An 18,649-nucleotide genomic window follows, 5' to 3' on the forward strand; every position below is an offset into this window, starting at 1 on the left:
CTTTATTTATTTTTGATCCACATATTTTTTATTTTAATAAATAAAGCATATTTATAGCTTGGCTTTTTGAATCACTGATATAACTGCGGAAAGCCTCTAAGCCCAAATAGTCCACAGGAGTAATATTATTAATGCTAAAATAAATGCATGTTCCTTATGCATATTAAAATAAGTTATAGAAATAAAATACAAAGAGGCTATGATATGTAGCAAACAGCTCACTCTAAGAAAAAAGATTGTCAGCAAAAGCCATGCAACTGATATGTGTCCCCCTTGTCCCTAGAATGTAGAAATTAGAACTTAGTCATTTCGGGATGAACTAGGTTACTTCTTCACGGTTTAGGTTCATAATTTCCCTCCCCAAACTAACATTTAGGCTGGTGCCATTCTACTGAAGAACAAAGAACAGTGTCAGAGAATCAAAAAGGAGGAACACTGATAGTGGTTTCTTCAATTTTAGGCATTGTAGCTCATTATTATAGCACATGGATGGATGCCACCTCATCAGAGGCTTAGTCCAAAATTTTCCTCTTGGCATGAGTACCAAACTAGGCCCTGTGGACTTCTGGCATCATCTGCTGGGCTATGAGATCCAGTCTACTTTCTTAGAAACTTTACGACCCTCATAGATCTCAATACCTCCAGCTATTTCCTCTGCCAGGTATGCCTCCTGATCAACTTTGAACCATCAACATCTTTTTTGCTCACTGTCTTGTAACATAGGGATTGCTTTTTGGACTGCAGTCCTGCCTGGGGGGAGAGTCTCTTTCTTGCAATAGATAATCATTTTTCCCTCCAGCAATTGGTATAAACCATGAAGGACCAGACATCCTAAAGCACCTGATACCTGGCTGTATCTTTCACTGCCTTGGGGGGTATCTGCTTTGCTTCATTCAATAAGTCTGAGATAGGATCATCCCTGGCTCTGAGGACTTTTAATCTTGCCTGATTCATTAAGTTGGACATCTGAATTTTCTTCCGTTGCTTAATTTGTTTCTCCTTTTTCTCATAATGTTGCATTATTTTCAGTTTCTGTGTTTGTACAAGACAACCTATCTCAATGCTGAACTCTTCGTCTGCCTCTGCGTCTATTTCTTTGGCCTTCTCCTTTGCTTCCTGTTCATTGAAAGCCAAGATGTGTTGATCTGCTTTTGGAAGTCGCTGTCATGGAGAGCCAGAGGGACAGCAGCAACTTCTATACAGAACTGGCAGCCTCGGAGGACAGCAGAAGAGAAAGCAGCTAAGTGATGTCATTTTAAGGACAATTGGGTTTCTGCCTTTGCATGGGTTATCTGGAATTCACTCTTCTTCTCCCCTCTGCCTCGTAGAATTGCTAGCTCAGTTCATGCACTTACTCCCACAGGAGTCTTTCTTGTCTCACTCGTTGTTAGTGCTTCCCCCTTTTCAGTAATTTCTATTTAGTTATCTCTTAATTGGTCTATTCCTCAGTAGACTGTAAACCTCTTGAAGATGGACTACTTTTCTCTTTGTCTTTGTATCCTTTGTTCCTAGAACATTGCTGTTCACATAGTAGGCCCTTTATGAATGATCTTTGACTTGAATTGAATGTTACAGAGATGGATGAAAGAGATGTGCCCCCTCCCCCCAAAAGAAAAATAGAGCATATGCTACTTTTTACTTAAAAAAAAAAGATGGGGAAGACATGAACAATTATGGACCCATATGCCTGTTTTCTCATCTCTATAAAATCTAAATTCCTTACGTGAAAGTATCCTGGATGAAGACTTGAGAAAGGAACAGCCAGATCTTTACATATAATTCTCTAATGAAAACCATATGTTTACACAGATGCTTGAGAGATATAAAGAATGTTAGTTCCTTCTGTATTTATTGTTTGTTTATTTTGAGAAAGTATTTGACTTATTATAATTAAACATGGTCTTGAAGTCTGTCCTCATAGATGAGTACAAGTAATACAGAGATTAAAATGCTACTGAATACAACAAACAGAGTCTTAAACATGAAGATCTACGCTCACCAAATTTTTTGCCAGTGTCATGGAAGCATATCTTAACAAAAAAAGGTTTCCTACTGAAAGTTAAGCTCTCCAAGTTCAGATAACATCGTACTAATTGTATCAACCTTCAAAATACTACAAAGCCTCCTGAAAAAAAAATCCACAAGGATGCAAAAGAGACTCCATACTGGGAAAAAAACCAAAAAAACCCAACACCACCAAAAAAAAAAAAAACCCCAAAGAAGATGAAAATTCATATGGTCTAAACTAGGAAATGCGTTTGGGCAGACAACCCATGTTATAATAATAATTATGATTATGATAATGAACGATGCTGATGCTGATGATAGCTAGCACTTATATAGTGATTGGAGGTTTGCACAACACTTTATGTATGTTATCTCACTCAATAAGTCCATCAGTGTCTCTCTCCCTCCCTCCCTTCCTCTCTCTCTCTCTCTCTCTCTCTCTCTCTCTCTCTCTCTTTCTCTCTCACAAATACTTTAGCTAGATTAAAAAAAAACACAACTTGTCCTGGAATTGAACAGTAGTGGCTCAATGTAAGTAAGTCCCCATGTAAACTAAGGTGTGGGCAGAGCTACAGCTGCTTAATGGGAAGGGTGTGAAGAACTATTTTCTTTTGGCTAGTAAACTCTCTCCTCTCCAAATCACTGTGATTCATAGACTAAGAGGCTGCTAGATAAATCCCTCTTCCCGGATGCCCTTATCCTTATCCACTTCAATGTTATCCCTCGTAAGTCCCTAATCTACTCTATTTACTCTTTCTCATTCCCTCTATCTTGCCCCCTGGAACACTGTTATTGTTGAACTGTCCTTCATACTTACCTCTTCCTTTCATATTCTTTTATTTTCACTTGCAGAAATCTAACTTTCTCAGGAGATGTAACCTTCCTATCTATTCTCTCTGGGACGATATACCTTCTCTCAGTACAGTGGAAGAGGAGGAAGAGTTGGTGATGATTTTTTGTTCTCTACAACCACTTTCAGACTTGATCACATTTACAATACTCTGTCCTTTGAGATCCACTTTGCCTCTCTATATCACCCTATTCAGATCAGAGTAGTGGCTACCTAGCAGATCCCAGATCATTCTATCTTTTTTTTTTCAACGAATTTAGCTTTGAACTCAGTCTTCCTCTCTGTTACAGCTCTAACACTTGAGGACTTTGGTACACTTCAAACCATCTGTTCTCTTTATCTTTCATTATCTATATCTTCACTCACCTCAGCCACATACAAGGACAGTTATATCCTTGATCCAACCCTCACTCATAACAGTTTCACCTCCAGGATCCAGAATTCTCAAATTCATCCCAGATCATTACCTCTAACCCTGTCATCTCTTCTACTACCTCACTCATCTCAATCTATTTTTTTTGTTTTTATTGTGGCTTTCATTCAACTCATTCTTCCTTACTTTCTCAGGCCATCAGCTCTGTCCCAGCCTCCCTTTTTCCTCTCTTCCTTATCCTGATAATCAAACAAATCCATCATGGTGAGGACACCTGATTAACAAGGCTCAAGTAAATGGTTGGGCCATAACCATAGTTGGTTTTACTACATACAGTCAAAGCCTGTGTCTCTCTCATGAAATGAGCTGCTTTATATGAAACCAGATCCCTGGGACGTGACATTGTAGCCATGTGTTTCTGTCCTAGGTCTTTTGATTTTCAACTGTTCCATCTGTTTATAATATGACTGCTCTTTCTGAAACCACCCTATTGCACTTTTTCCTTGGCTTGGTGACTCTATCCGTACTTTCAGTGTTGAATGTTATTGGTAAGAACTTGTTTCTGGAAAAGTCTTCCTGGCCTTCTCTACTTGTTTACTCTTGAGGATATGAGTTATGTATATCACATTCATTCTCACTTTTTTGGACAAATTGTTTGTATTAGTTGCAATTAGAATAATTTAGATTATTGATTCTACTTCTAGGTATATCTACTTGGGAACCCAGAAACTTGGAATTTTGATTATTCCCATAAGAAAAAAAATACTTATTCACTTATTGTAAGGCCATGGAGAATTTGAGCTTTTTAATCAAATATGTCAACAGAATCTGTGAACTCATTGAAGTGTGTATTGTCTTTGGTGATGCAGGTCACAACACATCCATGCAGGGCAGTGCTGGTATCTTTAACAACTGACTCGACACCTCTCCCCCACCTCTACCCCCTCAGTAAAGTATTCATAATACACTTTAAAATTTAATCTGCATGATTAACATTTTCCCCATAACTCCTTAAAGTCTAAAAATCAACAAAACAGTAAATCAAACTTTTATTTGTAGTATTTGCTGATTTCTGAAGTATAAAGTTCACTGAAAATATAACAATTAAGCTCTCAAGAGTCAATTTGAACTGGCTTCAGCACACCCCTGCATCTCACCACAGGTGACAGGATCCTGGAGGCTTTTCTTGAATTCTTCTGACATCAGGAGCATGCCAGTGAAGCCTTGATGTTATATCTGAGTTTCCCATGCTCTGACCATATGACCTATACTATGATCTTTTTGTTAAAATTTTTGTGACATTCTTTATACTACTTCATAATTATTTGTTGATGTATGATAGCCTTTTCATGCTTACTAATTAGTGTAGCTCACAAATTAATATAAACTCAGGGATATAAATTTGCATCTAAGTACCTCTTAGACCATATTCTATATGTTTTTATCTGTGATATTGTTTTCATTTTCCTGACGTCATCTCTAAATTAATCATTGTTTAAAAGCTAGATTCTGGGGCAGTTAGGTGGAATAGTAGATAAAGTAACAGCTCTGGAATCAGGAGGGGCTGAGTTCAAATTTGACCTCAGACACTTGATTCTTACTAGCTGTGTGACTCTGGGTAAGTCACTTAATCCTAATTGCCTAAAAAAATGAAGAAGCTAGTTTCTAAGGTGCCATATAGTTTATAATTTCTGCTGTTACTGTTATTTGATTTGAATTTTATTACATTTAGGCCTGAAAATACAATATAATTTCTACTACTTTGAATTTTTTTTTCAGATAGTTGCATGGCATAGTGGATAGAGAACTGGCCCCAGAGCTAGGAAGATGTGTGTTCCAATTCAGCCTCTGATAGACACCAGCTATGTGACCTTGGGCAAGTCATTTCACTTGGCACTGCCCCTCTGGGACTTTTCTAACCCCATGAAATCACAAATACAATTCCTAGCCCTATTTTTGCGGGCATCGTATCTATATTGGAATGGATATCTATTTCTTGCTTCTAATTAGTTCTTTTCATATTAATTCCAACTTATTCCAATTTAGTTCAAATCTATTATTTCTGCATTAAATCATATTTTTATTTGGTTTGTTAAATAAAGGCCTTAAAATGGATTCATATGAGTCATAGCATTTTTTTTCTCTCAGGGGATGCAATATTTGCCAATGAAATTGCTATTGGAATGCATCTCTTTTATAAATCAAAATAACTCCTGATTTCATTATGCTTTTACTAAATAGCAAACCTTAAAGTATGATAAAAATACCACCATTGTCACTACCAGACACTGTACTGAATGAAAGTCCATTGCAAACTGGATCAACATCCTGAAATTTCCATTTTGATTTTGAAGGATAGTTTTTAGGTTATCTATATTGTTTCAAAAGACAGGATGTGGAGCAATGAACTATTCTGTTCTATTACTTTCCAGTACAGTGGAATACTGTAAGACTTGCCAATCACAGGGAGACTATTTGCAGTTTTAAAGATAATAACAAATGAATTGATTGATTTGATCAGCCTGCTTTAAGTTATAACTTTTTAAAAAAAATATATGGATTCCATATAAGAATAAAGATAAAATATTGTAGTGGTGTTCATCATACCGCCGTACTTAGCATTCTCTGGCTTTGCTGTTGCTAGACTAGAGTCTGCCTTTTTTTGTTCCCATGTTGTATTTCTGCTTCAGAACCTCATTAGCCATAATCTTTCCTCCTGTGCAATTTTAAACCTCTCACCAACCCTGTTTAAAATGCAGGGTCCTTTTCAGAGCTCTATGTGTTTAGTCTTGGCAGATTGAAAGCCATGAAATGTGTATGCCAGGTAGGTACATACAGTAACAGGCGCATATGCAGCTAAGAATGAAGGCGGACCTATACAGGGACCAAAAGAAATCATAAAGAAATCCCTCTGAGCAGGGATCTCAAATATCTCATCAATTTTCTTGGCTGGAATTGCTTCTCCCTAGCAAATGGAAACACAGCTGCACTTTCTACTTAAGATGATGTTTTAATAGTCGTTCAAAGTACTGGAAATGGTTCAGCAAAATCAAAACATTACTATTGATTTTTTTTTGGGGGGGGGGTTTATACTATATTTCCAAGGAAGACGATGGCCCTTATATTTAATCATAGAACCTGGGTATTATTTGGTAAGTTACAGCCTGTACTTCCCTCTTTTTCAACCAGATGATTCAGTGAATTGGACTCTTTTAATAATGACAACAGTTAGAATTTATATAGTGCATACTATATGCCAGGCATTGGGTTCAGTGCTTTACAAATATTATCTCATTTTTATTCTCACAACAGCCCTGGGAGGAAAGAGCTATTATTATCACCTCTATTTTACACTTTGGAAAACTGAGGCAGAGAAAGGTTAAGTGATTTGCCCACAGTTCCAGTAAGAATCTGAGGTGAGATTTGAACTCAGGGCTTTCTAACTCCAGGGCCAACACCCTATCCACTATGCCACTTAGCTGCCTTTTGCCAAGAGGCTAATGATATAGGCTACCTAGATGTGGATACTCTGAGGTTAAGGTTCTCTTAGAATAAAGGGCTAACATTTAAGCCTGGACTGACAAGGCCATGCTACACTTAGTTTATTCCAAACAGGGAGATGGCTTTATTCTTAGATTGGATGGAAGATTCTAGTTTTTGTTATAAGTACTCTCCCTCTTTGGAATAAAAGGAATTTGGGTTTGGACAGGTTTCACTCATTTAGGACTCTATAGGATTCAGCCACTTGGCCTGTTGTATTACCTAGAGAATCCTTGCCTCGGGGCAGTATCATTATTTTAGGGGATGTAATAGAAGTTCATGGAATCTTATTCTGGTGCTACTACTTAATTTCCCCACTTAACTTTCCCCCCTTCTTTATAGGGTTGGATTTTATTTGTTGGGGGAGAGAAATGGGAAATATCCAATACAGCTGTTTCAAATGTTCACTCTTATAAACGAGGTTTAGTCTCAAACAATAAGGAAATGAAAGAAAAAAAAGAAGAAAAGCTTTTATTACCTTTAAAAAATGACCAAAATTACTTGGGCTGTGGAAGACTTAGACTATATTTCCCCAGTTCAAATGGAAGTAGAGAATGAAATGCAAGAGCAAGATTTTTTTTCCTGCTTGAATTGTAAAGTGATGTGTTTCAATTTGTTTCAGTTTTGTTGAAGTTGTGAAAACCTCCCTTGAATTTATGCTCAGAAAGGAAATTTACTTAAATGTCCTAGCCACTCTCTATTTAGTGGCTCTAACAACAGGAAAAGGAGACATTTTTGAGTTTCTAGCTTGGGCCCAGATATAATCCTCTAGATTATCATGATCACAGTTTATTTTCTTCTTTTTTAGGAATATAAGAAGGCCATTGCTTTTCCTGATTCTTGATGATCACGTGAAATTTAGAGTTTGGACATATCAAACTCCTTGCCCACATGTGTTACTCATTACTGAAGAGATGTGGTATTTTGATGAGATGTGGTAGGTCCTAAATATCTCTTGGTTATCTTTCTGCCACTCTACCACCCATGACAGAGGCAAAGGTACAGAGTGGTGACATTTCAGTTAAAAGAAAAGAGTTTCTGGCTGGTGCTTCACTCATTTTGAGTCTCTGAGTGGCATCATGTAACTCCCGTGAGGAATGGGAAGCACAGGTCCTTCTCCAGCCTGACTGATGATCTCACTCATGTAGTTAATACTGGGGGCCACAATTGGACAAGGTTACTCCTGGGTTCTTTGTTCTTTCCTTATCTTAGGTGAATGAATATCCTAAGGTGGACATGTTCAGGATTGGAGGAGACTTTGTGAGTTTGAGAGGCCCACAGGTTCTATTGGAGGTTGGAGCAGAATGTAGGTGGGGAGACAAGAGGGAGGTGCCTGGTAACTACTCCAAATCTGGTGGACAGCCACCATCTTACTAGCTAGAGCTGTAAGGATAGTGCTAAGCCAGGTGAAATGTAAACTGCTCAATTAGTAGTATTTCTAATTGTTTTATGTTCTGATAATGCTTATTTTTTTTAAAAAGTTTATTTTTTAGTGTTCATTTAAAAAAATTCGAATTTCAAATTTTCTCCTTCCCTCCAGCCCCTCTCCTACAAATTGAGAAGGCAAACAATATGATGTTCATTATACATGGGAAGTCATGTAAAACATATTTCTATATTAGACATGTTGCAAAAAAAGCAAGAAAAATAGTCAAAAATGCTTCAAATTATTCTACCAGCTGATTGTAGATTTACTGAATCCTATTTGGGTCATTGAGATTAATGTATACTTATGAGTGTCCTGTGTTTACCATTCCTTTTTTGTGTAGGAATTAATTACTTCTTCTATACTTGGTTCATGTTGTACACTGAGTGCCTCTTTTTACTTATCCCTTTAGAGAGTCCTACACATGGACCGCAACTTAAACTTTAAATCATTCTCCCCCATCCCCTCCAAGGTCACTGGGTAAGAAGACTTAAAAAGTTGAATAGTGTGAAAAATGACAGCTCAATTCTCCTTATTAGAATCAAGCTCTCCCAAGACTAAACCTAGTCCAAAGTGCAGCTTGTGTACAGAACAGGGAGTGGCTCCGTACCCCAGCTCTTGTGGGTTCAATAGTGGCTTCTCATTGTACAATTCTCTGTTGGAAATTAGTGGTAAGCAGAAATGAGGAAAGCTTTTTTAGATATAAAGGTCAATAATTAAAAAAAATTGTTTTATTTTTATAGATGTCTTTTTTATATCACATTTTGTTTGTGACTATGCCCCCTTTCCTACTTCCACATAGGGAGAATTCCCTTGTAACAAAGATAAAATAAAAGAGAAAAAAAATGCAGCTTGTAGAACTCCCCAAACACATCAAATGTGCCTGATAATGTGTGAAATAGCCCTTCTGTTTACTTCTCTGCCTCTGCCATGATGGAAAGGAGGTACATTGTCTTAGCTCTTTTCCTGGGCTATGCTCGGGTATCATAATGATGAATTAAACAGTTTCTTTTTTGTTGTTCTTTCCATCCTGTTCTTGCAGTTACTGTGTATATGGTTTTCATGATTTTACTTATTTCACTCTTCGCCTCTTGCTAAGATTCCGCAAATTCTCAGTATTTAGCTCATGGTGTAGACCATTAAGCCTGGAATCAGGAAAATCTGATTTGAAATGCAACCTCCCTTTCTTACTACGTGTGTGATCCTGGGCAGGTTATTTTGCTTCAGTTTCCTCAACTCTAAAGCAATAATAGCACTTCCTCAAAGGGTTGTTCTGAGGATCAAATGAGATAATATTTGTAAAATGCTTAGCCCGGAACCTGGCACATAGTTGGTGCTATATAATTGCTTATTCTCTTATGCTTTGTATCTCTTGTTTCTGACGGTGTAGAAATTTTCCATCATTTTTGTGTCACAATTTGCTTAACCTCTCCCCAGTTGATAAACAATTAGGTTGATAATTTAACCCAAATGAAAATGTTAAGTATTATCAGTAAGGTGTGACTTCCATTACAATAGAAGTTAAGGTAAACTGAAGCGCAAAGTTCTGAGCCTGTTCAATTTTGCGGGTAAGGCTAGCAATTATCAACAAAAAGAGGTTCTGCGTTCCTCAAAAAAGTTTTTCCGACAAAAAACTCAAATGAGGGCTGACAGATCATTTTTACGGAATTAAGGAAAAGCATCCAAAAGCTAGAAGACAGCATCATAGATGGGGGAGACAATATGATGGACTAGAAATTTGGAATGCAGGGCTGACAACAGCCCTTCCTTTCATTCTGTTGCTATGGGAAGCTCATTGGTGGTGTCCACTTGCATGATTAGTTAGTGTCACAGAGATAACATATCAGACTCCTCAGCATCCTTCAAGGATAACAGATTTCCTTTACATTAGAATAGGACAATGATTAGCAGGAAAACAGAACCTCTGAATTTAATTAATTCAAATAGGAAAGCTGAAATTTTGAACTTACCTTAAAGACAAAGAAATGTGACTTAAATGTTATCAGTGATACAGAACTGCCTCAATTACAAAAATGGAGACAATATCAATTTGATTTTTTCACTTAGTAGATCATTTCTAGACATGTGAATACATGCCTCTAAAAATTATTTTGCCTTTCATCCTCCTCTGGGTGCTCAGGAGAGTATATATGACTGGGAGATGAATCTACCTGTATTCACCTCTTTTCAAATTATAACTGGTAGGGAAAAAGTCTGTACAAAGCACTGCTTCCAGCTCTAAGTCTATTTAATGCTAAGTATTGTGTTAATGAGAAGGCAACCCTCAGACTGACATTTCTCAGGCACATGCTTAATTAGCAGCAACCGGATCGGAGGTCAGATTCTTAATAGGATTGAAAACTATTTCCCATCCCCATCTTGTTCCCATTACTCACAGATAGGCAAGGCAAAACCTGTCCTCATCCATTGCTCCATTCTAAAATAGATTTGATATACATACATACCTACACACACACACACACGCACACACACACACATATAGTAGATCCCCACCTCCCTGCTTCAGTTCTGAATTTGCTAAGGACGTCCCCTAAATATTATATTAATTGACATTCCAGGATATGTAAGAATTGAATCTCAGTACCATTATGAGCCCAGGATCTTCCCTTGTTCTGTGATCCAGTCTCATTTGGTTATGATAGATCATAGGCTTCTTCTGGGCAGGGACTATTTGTTTTTTGGTTTAGTATTGCCAGCAACCAACAAGTCCCTGGCAGACAGTAGACACTTAATCAATGCTTGTTGGTTGTTTACTTGCTTGTCTAAGGAATCTGTCTCAGGGTTGCATCACACTTTCTCCAGTTCTTCTAGAAATAGGATGACTGGTTTCAGTCATCAGCATCCCAGGATGTTCTGATGCTGTGTATGTATACCTGCTTGCCATCACTAAAATCAGGAAGGAATTGAAAGAAGCTGTACCCAGGCAGTACAGTAATTTGCTTGACACTTGCATGCTTATTTGTTACTTCAGATACTCCTTTTACTATGTGTACTCTTAGGACTGCTCCAATCTGCTCCACTCCTGAGGCTTAGTTTTTTCTAGCTTTCTTCTGTGGTTGTATCAGGCAAGATAATTTGGTTACCTTCTGCAACTCAACTTTGGCCTGGTAGATTCTCATCGCATTGCTATATCAGACTTGGGATTTACTGACTGTTCCTTCTTGGAGCTTCTCTGCCTAAGCTAATGACACCCTGGTAACTCCAGGTCAACTAAAAACAGGCTGTTTGATGGCTTTGGGAAGAGGAAGACTGAAGAGGGGGGAGAAACAGGAGGATGGGGTTAGAATGAAGTTCTCTTCAAAGTGAGGGTATCTTTCCCATTCCAAAGATGCACAGAATCAAAATGGCCATCACTAGTAGCAATGCCTCCTGGCCCTCTATGCCCCCCAGCTATTGTAGTGTGTATAGATAGCATGCGGGGATGCTACTCTAGGGGAATGTGATTTTGTTATACGTGAGTAAGTCTGTTGACTTCTTCCAGCCTTTTTTCGGATACAGTCACAAGAGGATGTCTAGGGTTCCCTCACAGCCTTTATTATTGATTTGTTTTCCTAGAGAATCAAAAAGTTAGTCTCATTTTAAGGTGGCAAGAATCAAGCGAATGAGGATCTAAAGTCAAACTTGTTCCCTTATTTCATGTCACATTGCTCAATAATTCTGTCAGTCCAAATAGGGCAAGTTTGTGATGCCTCTTTCCCATTTCCTGTTTATGTCTTCTCATTAGTTGGCTCATTATAGCTGTTACTGTTACGGGTTGTGACTCCTCTCCTAATCAACTTCACTTCGCAATTTCTAATTCGAGGAAATTGAGTTCTTTGGAAGAATCATTCATTTCTTGAGTATTTCCCAGAAGGAGCCTCCTAGTAGCAATAGAAACTTTTTGGTTTTTTTAGGAGTATAAGAGTTTTTCAGACTCTCTTTGGCATTCAGCTGCCCTGATTTCCCTTCCCTTTTTGTTTTGCCTTTGAGTAGAAAGTGAATTTAATTTGTAAAAAGCAAAACAGGCACTTGCTAATGTATTAAATTTGCCATAAGCCAGATTTTATGACCTGCCATTGCCTTTGCATCAGAGTATTATCAAGATATTGTACCATTTCTAATCATGACCGGTTTCTTTCCTAACAGTCAAGAAGAGTACCCTATATCCCGGTATTCAGCTTTTTATCAAGTACCCTAAAACTCTCTTACAATGCTCTTACTCTTAAGGCTCTATGACAAACAATCCTAGATGGATTTCAATTGCTGTTGTTTTTAAATTTTATTTTATTAGATGAAAATCTGGCCTGCCTTTTACTATTCTCCATCTTTATTTGTAACATAAACTTAGCACTTCATCTATGAAAATCCTTTGGGCTAAATATTTCTAGGAATAACCTTGGTTTGTTTAACTTTTTTCTTATCATCTTATCATCCCATTAAAACTGTCTTTCCCTTTTAGATCTGAGGTATTGTATTCCAACTGTGTGGGATGGCTCAGGTTCCTACTTAAATCAATTATTCAGAGGCCTCTCAAAGTGATGACAGAAAGTTTATTTACTAGATTCTCAAGAATCGGGACAATCCTACACCAGTTCATCTGGAGTAGGAAAGCCAAAGACAAAGAAAAGGCAGTGATTTATATAGACCCTAACGCAAGTCCCTCCTCCCCCACTGACCATTATCCTCATTAGCTGAGAATGTGATCTTACATTCTAGACACGAAATCTAACCAATCCCTTTTGAAATGAAGACATCGAGGAATTATGTAAGTTTTATCCAATCATTGAGACCCTAATACACTACACAGTTTTATATCCTTATATGGAACTATTCTATTCTAAAAATATTGTACCCTTGAGCCTTTAGGTCTTACCTCACCCCTGGGAGAAGAATTACAATCTGAGAAGTCTGCACTAAACCTATCCCACTCACTCCTCTGAAGAATGCTTTTAGGGCTCAAATCTTTAAGGAAAGCATAAGCTTGCCTTAGAAATTGTTTCATTCTAGTTTCAGTACATTGTGATGTACTGAAAATCTTTAAAGGTTTAATCTGGATAATTCTTGTACTCCCTAGGCAATGACTAAGTTTGAACTGTCACTTCTTCCAATGGGTGAAAACTTTGGTAGAATTAGTCATTGTGATCATATAACAATTGACAGCTTTGTGAGAAGTCAAGTCTCTGAATTTCTACTCAGCCAGGCAAAACAGAGAGAGAGAGAGAGTCACTAAATATAAAGGGGAACATACAGATCAATGAGATGTAGTTATGTAGAGGAAAATAAATTAGTTTGAGTATTTTTTATTTTCTTTGACCATCAAGAATACAGCTTATTACAGACTTAGAAGGTATAGGAGAAGTAATACAGTTTAAGCATAGGACCATATAAGAAAAGTAGAAATGGAACATTTTTTCCCTCATTAACTTGGGACAGAGTCTATAACATGTACACACTGATATCAGTGAGAAGAGCAGAGATTCATACATGACACTCCCTATGTCATCTTCTAAGGGACAGGAAATTAGAAGTTCTAGAGAGGAATTCCTTTCGCAGGGAGAAGACAGAAAGAATTGAAAGTTGGTACAGAACTCATCGTCTTCGGAGAGTCACATGTACCTGGGGACTGGTACATGATGGAGACTTACTTGGAAGGAGATAGATCCTTCATAATATAGAAGACAGAGTATGCATAAAGTGCTATAGTATAGAATAACTTGGGTTCAGATTGACTCACTGACATTTACTGGTTATGTGACCCTGGGAAAATTGCCCAGCCTCTCTGGGCCTTATTTTTCTCTTCATCAAAAAGCAGATAATAACACCTCCCTCACAGGGTTGTTTCAAGGATGAAATTTGATAATGTATACAGATAATATATAAAGCATATAAGTTATATATATATAGGGTTCACAAATCTTGCAGTATTATATAAATAGTATTGTTATTATTTTTAACAAAAGAGAAAGAGGAAATAGAGCTAACACTTGAAGAGATGTAGGAGAAGATACAAATTTAGTTGATTTCAGTTGAACCTTGAAAGAGGCCAAATGGCCTCGCCATCTATGTAGCTAAAAGGAAGGAAAGGTCCAAAGAGGAGAAACCACCTTCACTGAGCTGGCTTAGAATGATTATCACTAGTAACAGTTTCTGTTGATTTAGTTATTTTCTCTTTTGTTCATTAAAAGGGCCATTCCTTAACTAACTTCTTAAAGAGGCCTATTCATTCAGTGGGTGTTATTTCCCTCTCAATGAGCTCTTGAAAAGACCAGCCTTAAAAGGCCAAGGTCTCCTGTTGCATCTTGGATCATCTCCAGTCATCTTGATGAATATCTGGTCACTGGACCCAGATGGCTCAGGAGGAGAAAGTGAGGTTGGTGAACATGCACACCCTGTCTCCCTCAAAACAGTCAAATGCAACTCATCGTTTCTCTGATGTCATGATCTTCTTCAAAAACAGAAGACAAGCACAAATCTATTCCTTCTCTGGGAAAATGTGTGCTATGGAACATACAGGTTTGGAGGAAAGGTTGGACTCTTCAAAGAGATTTGTTTCTATGTATGAGTATGTGTGTTTGTGTTTTGGGTAAAATAAAATTTGTCTTATATATGATATTTTATAGCTTGAATGCTTACAGAGGAGCTAAGGGACCTTACAGAGATAACGAGTCAAATTTTGATGCTTCACTAGATGGAGGCAAAATAAATTAAATTCTGATATTTTTGGTGTATGCTCTTTGTAGCTATCCTGGTCATGGATATATATTTGAGAGGGCTCTAAAAGAAACACAGTACATTGTATAGGTTGAGGACCAATTGATTTAGGGATTATATAGGTAATGTTATTTTAGATACCTGAAGCACCATGTTATCAGAAGGAACTCTTGAGTTTTATAGATTGGGGGAAGAGGAAATAGAGGAATTTGTCTCCATTTTAAGGAGTAAAGAATCCAGCAGCATCCTGTAAGGAGAATAGGAATAATCACTAAGGCTTTCCTTTCCAGGAATCTTTTAACCTATTTTTGTTGTTGTTCAGTCATTTTTAAGCTATGTCTGACCCTTCATGATCCCATTTGGGGCTTTCTTGGCAAAGATAACAGAGTAGTTTGCTATTGCCTTCTCCAGCTCATTTTACAGATGAGGAACTGAGGCAAACAGGATTAAGTGACTTGCCCAGGGTCACCCAGGTAGTAGATATCTGAACTCAGGAAGATGAGTCTTCCTGACTCCAGGCCTGGCACTCTAATCTATAGTTAGATCCATTGTTTTGTTCTTCTGGGAAGATGGATATAGTACCCTCTATACCTGTGGATAACAATAATTTTTTTGAGAAACAATGGCTTATCTGAGAAAAAAAGTTACATTTCCACCTAGCTTGTAAGCTATAAGCTAAGGGATAGATGGAGACAATAAAAAGTCCCTCTAGTCACTTAGTGTGCCAGATCACCCCACTTTTGGTGTATTAGTCATTCAAGCATCCCAATCTCTTCCCCCTCCCCACCTCATCCCAGTCCTTTGAAAAAACTAATCTTCAGTTTTTATTGCTTTAATTTTGGCTGCCCAGGAACACTCTTTCCTTTTTATAAAAATTGCTATCAACTTCTTCAATGCTATTTCACCTAGCTAAATTTTTGTGGGACCATTTTAGCAATGTTAGGTATGATGTGCTTTTAACCTAATGTTTGGGGGGAAAAGAAATGCCATTTTTAGAGAACGGGAAAACGTATGTCAAGTGGCTTTGGGTTTACTTGAGCACACTGTATTTCTTTGATACTTGACCTTTGTTTGCATTGGACTTTAAAAGAATCTGCACTTAAAAAAAAAAAGCTGAAATCTTTTCTGTTGAAACATGATTAAGCTCGGCTTTGGAGCTGCAGTTTTTGATTTCTGCTCACAGAAACGCAACTGCTTCTGAAAAGAAGCACAGGATTGGAGGAACTGGTGCAACAATGGAAATGTTGTTTAGAATGTTATTTTCTCTGGAAATGTTTTCCTCTTATACTGTGACATGTTCAGCGAATTCAAGTGGTTGACAGTGTCAAGGGTGGCAATCTTTTCTGCACTGAGTTCTCAGGAAATTTGCACTCCAAATCATAGCTTCTATTCTTTTCTAACTGAATGTTTCACTCTGACGTCTTATGGACGTCTGGGTAGTGATCCTTATGCACCTATGACCAGTGAGAAAAATGTATTATTTCAACCCGTGCCCCCCAGCCTTTTTTTCTTCATGGAAGAGTGGGAGCGAGGAAGTAATAGGGGAGGAAAAGTTTAATGAAAACAAGATAAAGAATGGTTTTGCTGTAAAACTGAGCTGTCCACGTGACCTGACATTTTGGATTCAGTTCTCTCCTTTGCATCTGGGAGGTCAAGACTTATGTAGTCAAATTTTGACAGTGTTCCAGAAGGCTGGGGTTCAGAAATTTTCTCCATGTCCTTCACAAATGATCAGTAAAACAATAAACAAGCATTTCTTAAGCTCCTACTATGGACCAGACAGAACTAGGCATTGAGATTACAGAGACAAAAATGAAGTAAGTCCTGTCCTTGAGAAGCTTATATTTTAGGACAAAGATTTTTAATTTGGAGCCTGTAAACTTAATTTTATTTATTTATTTGTTTGTTTATTTATTTTTAGTTTTCAACACTCATTTCCACAAGATTCTGAGTTCCAAATTTTCTCCCCATCTCTTCCCTCTATCCACCCCAAGACAACATGCATTCTGATTACCTCTTCTCCAAATCTGCCTTCCCTTTTATCACATACTTCCCTTTCCTTATCCCCATCTCCTCTATTTTTTTGTAGGGCAAGACAAATTTCTATATCCCCATTGCTTGTATATCTTATTTCCCAGTTGCATGTAAAAACAATTTTTAACATTCGTTTTTAAAACTTTGAGTTCCAACTTCTCTCTCTTCGTCCCTCCCCACTCATCCCCACTGAGAAGGCAAGCAATTCAATATATGTTATATGTGTGTAGTTATGCAAAAGACTTCCATAAAAGTCATGTTGTGAAAGACTAACTGTATTTCCCTCCATCCTATCCTGCCTCCATTTATTCTATTCTCTTTTGACCCTATGTCTCCTCAAAAGAGTTTACTTCTAATTACCACACCTCCCATTTGCCCTCCCTTCTACAATCCCCTACATACCTCGTTTAGTCCCTTCTACACTATTTTCCTGTAGTGTATGATAAATTTTCTTTTTTTAATTAATTTTTGTTTTCAGTTTTCTACAATCACTTCCATATATCTTAGATTTTTCCCCCTCCCTCCCCTTCTTTACTACCTCTCTCCCCCCTCTCCTCCCAAGAAGGCATGCAATTTTATATAGCTTCTACACATACATACTTATTAAATATATTTTCACCTCAGTCATGTTGCATAGAAGAATTAAGATGAATGGGAGAAACCATAAAACATAATACAAGAGAAAATGGTCTGCTTCATTCTGTGATTCAGTTCCATAGATCTTTCTCTGAATGTGGATGGCATTTTGGCTCGAGTCCATTGGGAATTTTTTAGGTGCTTGCATTTCTGTGAAGGGCTAAGTCTACCAGAAAAATTCCTCACACACTGTGGTTGTTGCTGTGTACAAAGTTCTCCTGGTTCTGCTCCTTTCACTCAGCATCAGTCCATATAAATCCTTCCAGGACTCTAAAGTTTTCATGTTCATCATTTCTTGTAGTACAATGGTATTCCATTACATTCATGTACCACAACTTGTTCAGCCATTCCCCAATTGATGGGCATCCCCTTGATTTCCAGTTCTTGGCTACCACAAAGAGAGCTGCTATAAATATTTTTCTACATGTGGGACCCTTTCCCATTGTTATGATCTTTTTGGGATACAGTCCTAGAAGTAATATTGCTGGGTCAAAGGGTATGCACATTTTTGTAGCCCTTTGGATATAGTTCCAAATTGCTCTCCAGAATGGTTGGATCAGCTCACAGCTCCATTAACCATGAATTAGTGTTCCAACTCTCCCACATCTCCAACGTTTATCATCCTGTTTTGTTATGTTAGCCAATCTGTAGGTGTGATGTGGTACCTCAGAGTTGTTTTAATTTGCATCTCTCTAATCAAAAGTGATTTAGAGCACTTTTTTGTATGCCTATAGATAGCTTTAATTTCTTCTTCTGAAAACTGCCTGTTCATATCCTTTGACCATTCATCAATTGGGGAATGACTTGTATTCTTGTAATTTGACTCAATACTCTATATATTTGAGAAAAGAGGCCTCTATCACTGACACTAGTGGCAAAAATTCTTTCCCAGTTTTCTGCTTCCTTCCTAATCTTGCTTGCATTGGCTTGTTTGTGCAAAAACTTTTCAATTTAATGTAGTCAGAATTATTCATTTTGCACTTCAAAATGTTCTCTATCTCTTGTCTGGTCAAAAATTTCTCCATTTTCCATAAATCTGACAAATACCTTATTCCTTGCTCCCCTAATTTGT

General features: G+C 37.6%; 1 pseudogene; it reads right to left on the minus strand.

The window, feature by feature from the left end:
* Window positions 1-512: 512 nt before the first annotated feature.
* The window catches only part of LOC140507643 (V-type proton ATPase subunit E 1 pseudogene), a 45,187-nt pseudogene continuing 27,050 nt past the window's right edge, over window positions 513-18,649 (minus strand).

The sequence above is a fragment of the Notamacropus eugenii genome, chromosome 5, assembly GCF_028372415.1.
Source record: "Notamacropus eugenii isolate mMacEug1 chromosome 5, mMacEug1.pri_v2, whole genome shotgun sequence".
In the NCBI taxonomy this organism is placed as follows: Eukaryota; Metazoa; Chordata; class Mammalia; order Diprotodontia; family Macropodidae; genus Notamacropus; species Notamacropus eugenii.